Consider the following 13056-nt stretch of genomic DNA (forward strand, 5'->3'; position numbering starts at 1 on the left):
TCTATCTATTTGTATATGTAATTACTAGCTTACATGATTATGTCCGTTGTCGTGTTGTAACACGAGTATACAGTGAAAATAAAAAAAAGAAAGGGAAATTTTATTAATATTCAGTTACCTCGAATATTGAAAGCATCGACCAACTCCAGTGCAAATACTGAGTGGTCAGGTTCAGTCACCCCGTTACAGTCAGCCGGGGCATACTGAAATGCTCCATTCGATTCCAATAACGGGAGTCAGCAGGAAGAGAAGGACCAATTCACACGACCGGTTCGAAGAGCCAATTGGATCCAATTTCGAGAATCCAATCCGGGTCCTCTTACCCAATATGAGACCTGTATTGGTGGGGCAACCCAATGCAGTCTAATTACGGGAAAATCCAGGTCTTACTACGGGCCTCAGCCAGTCTGACGCGAAGACCAATTTGACCCAATTACACGAGCATCCAGGTTACTACGGGCATCTTACCCAATATGGGACCTGAATTGGTCGGGCGACTCAATATGGTCCCGATTACGGGATTCGATTCTATTTCGGGCTGTCCTGTTCTCTGTGCCGTTTCATGGAACGTTGTTTACGATAAATGGATCTCTTAAAGGTAAAAATGGAGGAGAAGGCCTTGATGACGTGAGCCAATTTCAGATCTAAGCTCTGACGGCCGGAGCCAATTCCGGATCTAAAATGGAAGATTGAAGAAGTTCAGAGGATAAGGTTAGGAGAGAATATAGTTTTAGAGGGGGGGGGGGATTTTTTTTTTCTGAGAATCGGGGAGCTAGCTTCAAGCTTTTTGCAAGGTTACTAGTTCATTTTCATTGAAAGTTTTGAGGATCAAGGAAACTGGAGAGGAGCTATATGCTTCGGGTCGGAGAAGAAAAGACGAAGAATTGGATTTTTCTTCTTCATAGAGTTTTGGGAAGACTGAGGCAATCGTTACTGAGGTCAGTGTTGTAATGGTGAATCGGGATTTTTAATGAAGTAGATTTGATTACTCTTGACTATTTTGTGAAATCGAGTTACGTCTGTGATTGAAGGATTAAAGGGGTGTCTATAGGATTGAGTATGCGGAGTGAATGAAATTTATTGGGTTAATCTAACAGGACATTCAGTGGATACAAGATCGTAAGTACAAAGGGGTATTGAAGATTAACAGTTTGGGTTGTTCGGGGTTCTCTGTAACGTCTAGAGACCTACCGCCTGGGACAAAAAAAGACTTCGACAAGCAGTCGAAGAGCATCCGTATAGATTTACGGTATATTGTTGCAGTCGTTTATATTCTAGCAGTCAAAAACTGATAGACTGCTTGACTATCGACGAATCTCCATACTACCTTCTATAGCCAGACGCCCGGCGCATTCTCGAGCAGGAAAGCACATAATACGACAAAAGTGGTGAACCCGACGTGAAAGCTTGAGGTGGAAGGTATTGGATTTCGGTTGATTTTATCTTTATTTTTATGGAAAACGAAAATAAAAATTTTGAAGGATTTTTGGGAGAAGTTTCTAGTGGGGAGTCTTCTAAAGGACAAGGTATGCACATGGATCCGTCTATTGCTAGTTTGTTTCAAGCCTTCTCATTGTCAATGTAGCAACAGCAAAGCAATGATCGAAAGGAAGCTTTGGCAACCAAAGCATTGCAAGCAGTGGTCAATAAAATTGATCAATTTGATGGGAGGAATATTTCAAGGTATTTAAGATGTTATGTTCATGAAATGGAATTAAATCGGGTTTCTGAGAAGAAAATGGTTGCACTATTTGGACTTGCCACGATACCGGAGATAAGGGACCACATTACATCGATTACGGATCGTTGTGGGAATTCATGGGAGGACTTTTACATGCATTGAAAGACGAATATTTCTTGGAAGATGCTGATCACGTTACTAAGAAGCTGTTTCTGGGATGGATTGAACGGCCCAATAAGAATTTGCAAGCAACAGAGCTACTAAGGGAATTTGAGAGGCAGTACTCTCAATTATCGAAGGTAGAAAAATTGACATTGGAGCCAAACAAAGTTGATCTATTTCTTCAAGCTGCTGATGGAGAATTGCAAGAGAAATTAGAACCCCTTCTTCAAGACAAAGAAGAAGATGAAGGATTGACAACGAAGTGGAAGAACGTTGAAGATGCGGTGGGGTTGCTTACAAAAAAAGAAAGGAGGAAGGATAGGAGCAATATTCCGAAAACAGTACAAGCACCCAAAGCTCCAGTACGTACAACACCACCGACAATGCCTACAGTTCAACCTTCGACATCCTTATCAAAGAAAGCAGATATGGGTATGGAAGAAATTATACGAGGAATGCGAGATCTTCAAATCAAATTGGCAAGACTTGAAGAGAATACTTCTATAAACAATTCGAAGAATGTTTCAAAACAAGGATATGTACAAAGATGCATTTGGTGTGATGGTGCTTCACACACTAGAAAAGATTGCAATGAATTTAATAATATGATACGGCAGGGAATTATTTGCTGGAAAGATGGAAAGATAGCATTGAAAGATAGGGTGGATCTTCTTCAAACCAATTTTGGCAAGGGAGGAATGAGAGCATTGGTTCAAGATTACTTAAAAGAGGATGAAACAGTAGTACGAGAAAGTGCAAGTTATGGTGCTAAAGTAGATGATGAAATTGGTGGAAGTATGAAAACTAGTGAGTTTTGGGCTTCTGCCGTTTCTACAATGCAAGAAGGGAAATTACCTCGAGAAGCGTTATTGAGAACTGCAGCTACAATACGAGGAAGAACACGTTGGGAGGATCCTGTTGAGTCTCTTTCAGTTCATGCATATATTGCTAAGAGCCAACATGAAGCTTTGATGGAAAAAAAAGACGAGGAAATTTTGATGATACTAGAGAAGGAAATTCCTCTAAGAGGCAAACTCGAGGAGACAAGGCTCGGGAGGCAGCTTCACAAGAATTGCCTGTAAAGGATACCTCAACATCATTGGGAGAAAAAACAACGGAGACAAAAGATAAGGGCAAATCAATTGCTTATAAGCTACTTTCTAACATTGAAGCGGCAACAAATTTGAAAGGGGTGTTGGAAGAACGTATATTAAACGCTAAGGTGGAATTCACATTGAAAGAAGTCTTGGAAATTGTAAAGAAGGAGTTTCATGATGTTATCATTGACAGCATTAAGCGAAAGAGGCAATTAATGGGTAAAACTGGAATGAGTCATGCTATTGATGTAAGAATATATAAAGATGAAGAACACATTGATATTGGTTATAAGCAACCAACAAATGAAAAGAATGGATATAATCAACGAGTACATTTCGAAGATTATAGTGACAAGAAAATGGAAACTTTGAGCCATTATACTCGAAAGCATTAGGCTAGGGCAACTACTGAGGTATTGGTAAAAGTAGGAGATATAGAAGAACCAATTGTTGTTTTGGTGGACCATGGTTCTGAAATAAATCTCATGTCTAAAGATCTTTATAAGAAGCAAAAATGGCCAATTGATATGGAACATGGATGGACAATTTGAGCGTCTAATAACACACGGGGCGAATTACATGGAGCTTGTCCAGATGTCAAAATTCGGATTGGGGATGTTGCGACGGAGCACCATTTCTTTGTTCAAAATACAATGTCCTATTCGTTGATTTTAGGACAACCTTACATCACGGCAACACGGATGGAAACAAAAGTACTTGACGATGGTTCTGCTTATGCAAGGGTACGGAGCGAAGATGGGAGGAAAGCTGTACAATTTCTAATAGTACGTCCTAACCATGAACGGAATCGAGATAGGTTGAGGGAGAAACCATTGTCAAAGATTGTTGAAGGATTTAAGGATTTTGGGGAGGTACCACTGTAAAGCGAGATTATGGAGGTACAAAAGAGGAGGTACTCTCGCGAGATGAAGGTGCCTTTGATGCGAGTTTTATTGGTATATTGGAGAATGGAAATATTATGTATAAGAAAGTTAATGATTTTAAAAGAAAAGAAAGAAAAAGATTATATGATATTGAAGGACAATTACGTAAGTTAGGTACATTGCAAGATGATGAGAGGATTTTAAGTGTTTATGAAGAAAATGGACTGGAAGATTCATTGGAATTGATTACATCTATTGGGTTAGGGGATAATGATAAGATTGTTGAGATTCATTCGAGAGAGGTTTATACCATGCCTGAATCTTTTCAAGCACCAGAAGTCACAGTAGAGACGAGATATAAAACGGCAGATAAGAAGGTAAAGCCTGTTGCCGGACCATTACCAGAGGATTCTAAAGAAAAAATGGGAGAAGCATCAAAAGAAGCAAGTTTAAGAGATCCAATGAGTATTGGACATCAGTTTACTGAAGAGACTTTTGAAAAATTGAAGATTGGTTCTGATGGTTCTTTATTGCCGGAGGAAATTACTTGCTTCAAAAAGATGTTGGCTAAACAAGGTAGATCGTTTGCCTTCGAATCTCATGAAATTGGGTGTGTGGATCCAAATATTATAACACCTATGGTTATCTTCACTGTACCGCATGTACCTTGGAATCTAAGACCGATCCAGTATCGAGGGCACATTTACCTAAATTGCTGGAACTATTGAAAGAAAAGATAAAGATGAAAATATTAGAACCTTCATTTGCGCCGTATTCTAGTCGATGGTTTACGGTACCTAAGAAGAATGGGTCACTACGGTTTATTCAAGATATGCAGCCGGTGAATGCTGTAACTGTCAGGAATGTAGGAATTGGACCTATTGTTGATGAATTTGCTGAGGCGTTTGCTGGAAGGGCGATCTATTCAATGGATGATTTGCATTCAGGTTATGATCAATTTCAACTTGCCGAAGGAAGTAGAGATATGACAACGATGAGGACACCGCTTGGATTGGTTAGAATGTGCACTCTTCCTCAAGGCGCGACCAACTCAGTTGCGCATATGATAAATGGGATGAATAAGGTATTGAGAGATTTTATTCCGGAAAAGACTATGCCTTTTCTGGATGATGTTCCTATAAAAGGGTGTAGAGAAGGAGACAAGGATGAAACTTTAGATACGAGGGGGTGTCACAGATATGTTGTTGATCATATACAAGATTGTGAAAAGATTTTAACTCGGCTTGGAGAAGTTCATCTTACATTATCGGGTATGAAGTCCGTATTTGGAGTGCGAGAGGTTGTAATTGTTGGACATTTATGCGGATCTTACGGAAGAAAACCAGATTCGACTAAAGTTGATGCAATTGGAAGGATGAAAGAGGATTGTGGTTCTTTAACAGAGGTTCGCAGGTTTTTGGGTGCATGTGTATTTTATCGAATCTGGATCCCTCATTTTGCTCACATAGCGGATCTATTATATGAACTTTTACGCAAAGATTACCGATTTGAATGGGAAGAAAGGCATATTCAGGCAATGCAAAGATTGAAGAAATTATTGATGTCACCTCCAATATTGAGGAAGGTTGATTATAAGTGCAATAGACCAGTGATTCTTACTGTAGACGCTAGTCCAATTGTCGTTGGATGGGCTGTGGGTCAAGATGATTCTAATGGGAGTAGGTTTGCAGTTCGATTTGGGGCTAAAGTTTTAAGTATTTGTCAGCGTGCATATTCGCAAGTCAAAAGAGAACTTTGGGGAGTCGTTTCGGCTATGAAAGCTGAAAAGGACTATTTGATTGGGGTAGTAGTAGTAATTGAAACAGATTGCTTGCCATTGCTTGGAATGATTATTAACTATTCAACGCCAGATATTGCAATATTGAGATGGATTGCTTATATTAAGTCACTAAATCCAGAATTTAAGCATATCACTGGAAAGGATAATTTAGTAGCACACATGCTATCTCGAGCAAGATACGAGAGGGAGGACGAAATGGTTGAAGACATTGATGATGTCGAATTGAAATTCTATTCAATATCAAATCTCAACAAGGAAGACAAGCTATTTCTTGAAGAATCTTATGAAGGAGAATCATTAGATATTGGTCATTATTTGAATACCTTGTCTAAGCAGGGGAATTGGTCTACAGAAAAATTCAAACAAATAAGAAAAAAAACATATGGATTTTTACTTCGAGATGGATTCTTATGGAAGAGACCAAAGAAAGGAATTGGAATGCTACAACGAGTGATAGGCAAAAAGGAAGAAAAACTAGAATTATTAAAGGAGTTTCATGATAGTTTATCGGTAGGGCATAGAGGAATCTGGGCTACTTTTGCTAAATTCAAGGAACGATATTGGTGGAAAAATATGTATCGAGATTTGCTCTCATTTGTAGAGTCATGTGAAATCTGTCAATCGTATTCTAATATCCGACATCGAGATGGTCTTCATCCTACATATCCTCTGGCTATTCATTTTAAATGGGTTGTTGATTTGGTTATTATGCCGGTTGGATTATGGTAGATGAGATATTTGGTTTTAGCTCGTGAAAATTTATCAAATCAAGTAGAAGGAAGAGCATTGAGGACAAAATCTATAGAGGGGATTTGTAGGTTTTTGCTTGAAGATGTCATTTGCCGTTACGGGTGCGTAGGAAAAATCACTGCAGATCGTGGAGAATTAAATGCACAAGAAGCTCATAAGTTCTTTGAAAAATGTGGAGTTAAACTATCACTCACTATTGCTTATAATCCGGAAGGAAATGCAAAAAGCGAACGCCGTCACCCGCCCATTGTAAAAGCATTGGTTAAAGCTTGTAATGGGAAAGTTAAAGAGTGGCCACGGCTTTTGTCATTTGCATTATGGGCTGATCGAACAGTACATAGTTCGATGACTGGATATATGCCAGTAGAACTTATGACAGGTCAAAAACCAATTATGCCGATTGAAGAAAAGGTACTTACTTGGAGTATGCTACCATGGGAAGATGGATTGACAAGAGAAGAACTTCTGGCTATTAGGATTCGACAATTGGAGCAAAGAACAGAAGATGTCCAGATAGCATTGGGAAAGTTAAAAAGAGTTAGGTTACAAAACCAAGCACGATTGGATAAGCAACATTGGTTGAGACCAAAGGCAATCGAGGAAGGTGACTGGGTACTTGTTTATGACAATAGTCTGGATAATCAACATAGTACTTTGCGGAAATTTTCAAAACGTTGGTTTGGACCATATGTGGTAATAAGTGTTCATCATAATGCGACTTACTCATTACGAGAGTTAGATGGTACAAAATTGAAAATACGAATTGCAGGGAAGCGAGTAAAAATATTTAAACGAAGACACGCAGAGATGAATATGGAAGACCTTAATGAAGGTATAGAGATTCTGCAGCAAGAAGATGAAAGTGATTTGGATAATGAAGGTGACGAAGACAAACTGGACAAAGACGTAGAGGATATATTCTGAATCAAACAGCAATTGGGTAAATTGGTGCATACCGGAGGATGCACAGGTTCAGAGGGGGTAGATGTCGTGTTGTAACATGAGTATACAGTGAAAATAAAAAAAAGAAAGGGAAATTTTATTAATATTCAGTTACCTCGAATATTGGGAGCATCGACCAACTCCAGTGCAAATACTGAGTGGTCAGGTTCAGTCACCCCGTTACAGTCAGCCGGGGCATACTGAAATGCTCCATTCGATTCCAATAACGGGAGTCAGCAGGAAGAGAAGGACCAATTCACACGACCGGTTCGAAGAGCCAATTGGATCCAATTTCGAGAATCCAATCCGGGTCCTCTTACCCAATATGAGACCTGTATTGGTGGGGCAACCCAATGCTGTCTAGTTACGAGAAAATCCAGGTCTTACTACGGGCCTCAGCCAGTCTGAGGCGAAGACCAATTTGACCCAATTACGCGAGCATCCAGGTTACTACGGGCATCTTACCCAATATGGGACCTGAATTGGTCGGGCGACTCAATATGGTCCCGATTACGGGATTCGATTCTATTTCGGGCTGTCCTGTTCTCTGTGCCGTTTCATGGAACGTTGTTTACGATAAATGGATCTCTTAAAGGTAAAAATGGAGGAGAAGGCCTTGATGACGTGAGCCAATTTCAGATCTAAGCTCTGACGGCCGGAGCCAATTCCGGATCTAAGATGGAAGATTGAAGAAGTTCAGAGGATAAGGTTAGGGGAGAAAATAGTTTTAGAAGGGGAGGGGGGGTTTTTTCTGGGGAATCGGGGAGCTAGCTTCAAGCTTTTTGCAAGGTTACTAGTTCATTTTCATTGGAGGTTTTGAGGATCAAGGGAACTGGAGAGGAGCTTCATGCTTCGGGTCGGAGAAGAAAAGATGAAGAATTGGATTTTTCTTCTTCATAGAGTTTTGGGAAGACTGAGCCAATCGCTGCTGAAGTCAGTGTTGTAATGGTGAATCGGGATTTTTAAATGAAGTGGGTTTGAGTACTCTTGACTGTTTTGTAAAATCGAGTTACGTCTGTGATTGAAGGATTAAAGGGGTGTCTATAGGATTGAGTATGCGGAGTGAATGAAATTTATTGGGTTAATCTAACAGGACAGTCAGTGGATACAAGATCGTAAGTACAAAGGGGTATTGAAGATTAACAGTTTGGGTTGTTCGGGGTTCTCTGTAACGTCTAGAGACCTACCGGCTGGGGCAAAAAAAGACTTCGACAAGCAGTCGAAGAGCATCCGTATAGATTTACGGTATATTGTTGCAGTCGTTTATATTCTAGCAGTCAAAAACTGATAGACTGCTTGACTATCGGTGAATCTCCATACTACCTTCTACAGCCAGACGCCCGGCTCGTTCTCGAGCAGGAAAGCACGTAATACGACACCATGATACATTGCCATGTAGCCCCTAGTTAGATAGTATATATTGAAACAAGAGTGAAGCCTTCTTCACTCTTGTCAACTCTTTTTTTGCTTCCAATCTAGTTTCAAGGATCTCTAGTTTTTTAAGCTTTTGGCAATAGCCATTCCAGTTTCTTTCTTAATACACATATCAAGTTATTTCTATTTTTTCATCTTTCTTTGAGAGAAGTCTTAATTGTTTATTTATTTTTATCATGTTCTTGTCCTTGATACTGAGAAGGCCTATCAACCATCTTCAAAGAGAGCAAAGATCAAAGTATGTGGCAAATAGAATTTGCCACATTTTAGACTACCTCAACATATAAAGACCACTTTTTATAGAAGTCGTCCCTAGAAGGGAGGATAATATCACAGACATATACATTTACTTCAATAATTACTTATATGATTAGGTAGAAATAGATAAATATAAATTAATTTTATTTAGTCTTTTAATGAAGCTTTCTAGAAGCTTTATAAATGTGGTTTTGACTTTAGATGTGTTTGTAGGTCAGGAACTTGGCCAACAAGTTAATTACATGTTGGTAGCTTATGGAACAAGTTAACTCCGCATAATAGCTTGTAGAACAAGTTAACTTCTCATATTAGCTTGTAGAACAAGCTCAAAAAATCCTTATCATTGACCTTGTAGACTTCTTTAGCTATTATCTATTCTAAAATAACCATAGTTTATTATTTCTATGATTTTTATTATGGGTCTTTTAATCTTAGGTTTATTTGACTCTATACTTGTGATAGTAGATCAATCCACTAAGGTGGCACATTTTGTATTATGTAAAAAATCTATTATCAATAAAGAAATAATTAAGTTTTGTTTTGACATCTATTGCTATCATAGATTTTTAAAGAATATTATATTAGATAAAAAGACTCAATTTGTATTAAGATTTTGGAGAATTCTTTTTAAGATTTTGAAAATAGATATAAAACTATCTTTGATGTTCTATCCTCAAATTGATGGACAAATAGAACAAGAAAATTAAGTTTTAAAGTAGTATTTGAGGTGTATTATTAATTATCAATAAGATAATTGGATAATTCTTTTATAATGAGTAATTTTTTTTATAATAATATGTTATATTTTTTTATTTAATAAACAACTTTCTTTCATAATTATAATTATTATCTATAACTTGATACTTTTAATTTATCAAAGATTAATAATCATGTGACAAAAGATTTTGTCAATTCTTTGTTAGGGCTATATGAAACAATAAAGATGCAACTAAAAGAAGCTGAAAAACAACAAAAGATGAATATGGATGCTTATTATAAGAAACAACCTCAATTCTATATTGGTAACAAGATATGATTACTTTATTATAATATCAAGCCTATTTGTCCTTGTAATAAGTTGGATTATTATAAATTTTAACTATTTTTTATATATGAATATATTAATTTAATTATTTATCAATTATATCTATTATTATCATATTTTGTAAAGTTTGCTTGAAAATACATCAAGCATCTGGCTATAAAAGGTAAAATAAAACTTACAATAAGAAGATTTTAACAATTCTAATAGTATCTTAATTAAATTATAACAATTTTAATCAATTTTCAATTAAATTTTAAAATATTTTTAAAGAACTTACAAATGAAACATAAAAAAATCATAAATTGACCTTAAAAAAATACATATAATAAAAAAATCCTAAAAAAATATCAAAGAAATCTTTAAAAAATATTAAAAATAAAAATTATAATTGAATCCTAATTAAATCATAATATAATCATTAATAAATCCTAATTAATTTCTAAACCGATTCTAATAAAATCCTAAAAAAATTCTAATGAAATCTTAAATAAATTCTAATAAAATCTTAGATCAAATCTTAAATTCTAATTAATTTTAGACCAAATCCTAACCAAATTCTAATAAAATTCTAAATCCTAATCAATATCTAGATCAAAGTTTAATCAAATTTTAATCAAATCCTATATCAAATCATGATCAAATTCTAATCAAATTCTAAATCTTAATCAAATCATAGATCAAAATTGTATGTGTGGCTAGTTTGGTGATCCTTCTCCCAGTTGAGGTGTTACAGTGCAGCACCGGGTTTCCGGTGACCAGAATTCTGTCGCGTCGTTTTTTTTTTTTTTTAAGACTTCTTTTGCCAGATTAGTTCTTCTATTCAAAGTAGAGGAGCCTGAACTGCCAGATTGCGGTGTGGTATCTGTTCCAGTTGGGAAGCTGGTTCAACTCGATTGTGTGAGATTGGTTGATGTGTGTGTCACATTGCGTGGAGGAGTTCTTGAATTGCGGTAAGAGTGAGTGGCGATTAAGCAGAGTGCGGAATTGCGGCCGACTGGTTGGACAAGCCATCAAGAAAGGTTTGGCAACATTGAGGCTTCGAGGGAGCTTGGGTATTGTCGCTCGCTGTTGTAAATCATTTTTGAGGAGTGCGGTGTGGATTTTTGCTTGTGGCTGTTAATTGGAGTGGCGACAAACTCGACATTCGGCTTTGAACCTTGTGATTCTGTTATCGGATCGATAGACTGTGGATGTGAAGTAGAAATACTTGGAACAACAATGATCAGATTGTCGAGCTGTAGTACTACAGAAGGCCAAGAAATCGACCATTAGGCGGAGAGCGAGGTCGAGGCGGTGTGAGGTTCTGGTCGAGTTTGACCATCAACTCGGGGGGCAGGAACACATCGGAGGCGCACACAAGTTGTCTTTGCAGCGGCAGGCATGTCGCGCACGAGTAGAGCCTTGCGAAGAGTTTTGTGTCATTACAAGGAATACATTATCACGCTGAGATTACCAAAATCAACAGCAGAGTAAGTTCGAACCTCAGAGTGTCTTGGTAGATTAGGTCATCGAATTTCAGCAAGAACGCCAGAATAGCTAGGTAGAAGTATCAGAAGGAAGTCTTGAAGTATAGCTGAAGCAATCAGTCGAGGAAGTGTGCATCGGAGAGCGTAGCTACTGAGAAAAAGATGGCATCTAATTTTGCAAGTGTACTGCTTCACGTAAAAAGACTGTTCAGGCGATTCTCAACCTTGAGCGAAGTCATCTTTGTTGAGGGACTTTATTGCTCTACCAGCCACATCCTAATGAAGCGAGGGCGTTAGGTGGCCTACGTGCACCGCCGATGAAGGACTGTCGCTAATCAACCTGTGGTGCTCTCCCACATCGTCGGACTCATCACCAACCAACTTGTTTTGTAAAAAATCTCAAAACAAGTTGCATGCGAATCAACCATTGTATTCAACTTATTATAATCAATTGGAAGTGATTTGGGATGAATTTAGTGTATTTGAAAGGATTTTTTGGATGAAAAATTATGGACAATTAATCATTAAGATTAGATGAATGTTGATTCATGGATGGAAAGTCATTTGAAGATGAATGTTTAACTTGGATGATAATTAATACCAAATTAAAATTAAAATTAACAAAATAAATAAAATAAAAAATTCTATAGACCTAAATTATATCATTTAAATACTTGTCCTTCATAGGTAGTTTTGTGAGATGTTTAATTGGTTTGTCTTTGAATTACATAAGTTGTAGTATTGTTATTATAATCAACTAAATGTGACTTTAATTGGTTAGATCATTAAAGTTCTTTATAAAGAATTAAAAGGAAAGTTCATAAAAAAAAAAAAAAAAAAAAAAAAAAAAAAACTTATATATTAATCAATAGTGGTGAGCTAGAATAAGTCATCTATTCAGAGGATTTATCTTAGCTCATATTTAGAAGATTAGAAGACTTCTTAGACACTTAAAAAAATACTAATAGGAACTTATTAAAAACTTAAGATATTCAAATTTTTTGTAAATTAGAATAGACTTCCAAGTAGTGAGGGTTTACTTTACTTCACATTTTCGTGCATATGCCAAGTATGAGGCAGTTCTAATTGTTTGGAAGACAAGTAGTTTTGTTAGTGGTTAATTGTATGCAAAAATTATTAAGTGGACTTCAATCTTAAAGTGACCAAGGAGTTGGATTATTTGGAGCAAGAGCTCTTTTGTAAGGGTCATCACTCCCCTTCCTAATAAATTTCTTATTGAAGGTCTTTTTGTAGTGGTAGGGGGATTTAATAACCTCTTCCTCTCTTTGTATTATTTCTTTTCATCTTGTATCATTCTAATGGATGATCTTTTACTGATGGTAGGGAGAATTAATCACTTTGTCTATCCTTTATATCTCTATTATTGATAGGAGTAGTATAGGAAGAGCTAACAAGGTTCTAGGAAGAATTCTTCATCAATAAGAGAAGAAGAAGAATTTCTAAAAGAAGAGATAGGTATATAAGATAGATAGAAGAATTTTGGTGAAAAATAGGAAGGAAGAAAAGATAAAAAGG

This window comes from Physcomitrium patens, chromosome 6 (genome assembly GCF_059467195.1).
Source record: "Physcomitrium patens ecotype Gransden chromosome 6, ASM5946719v1, whole genome shotgun sequence".
NCBI classification, from domain to species: domain Eukaryota; kingdom Viridiplantae; phylum Streptophyta; class Bryopsida; order Funariales; family Funariaceae; genus Physcomitrium; species Physcomitrium patens.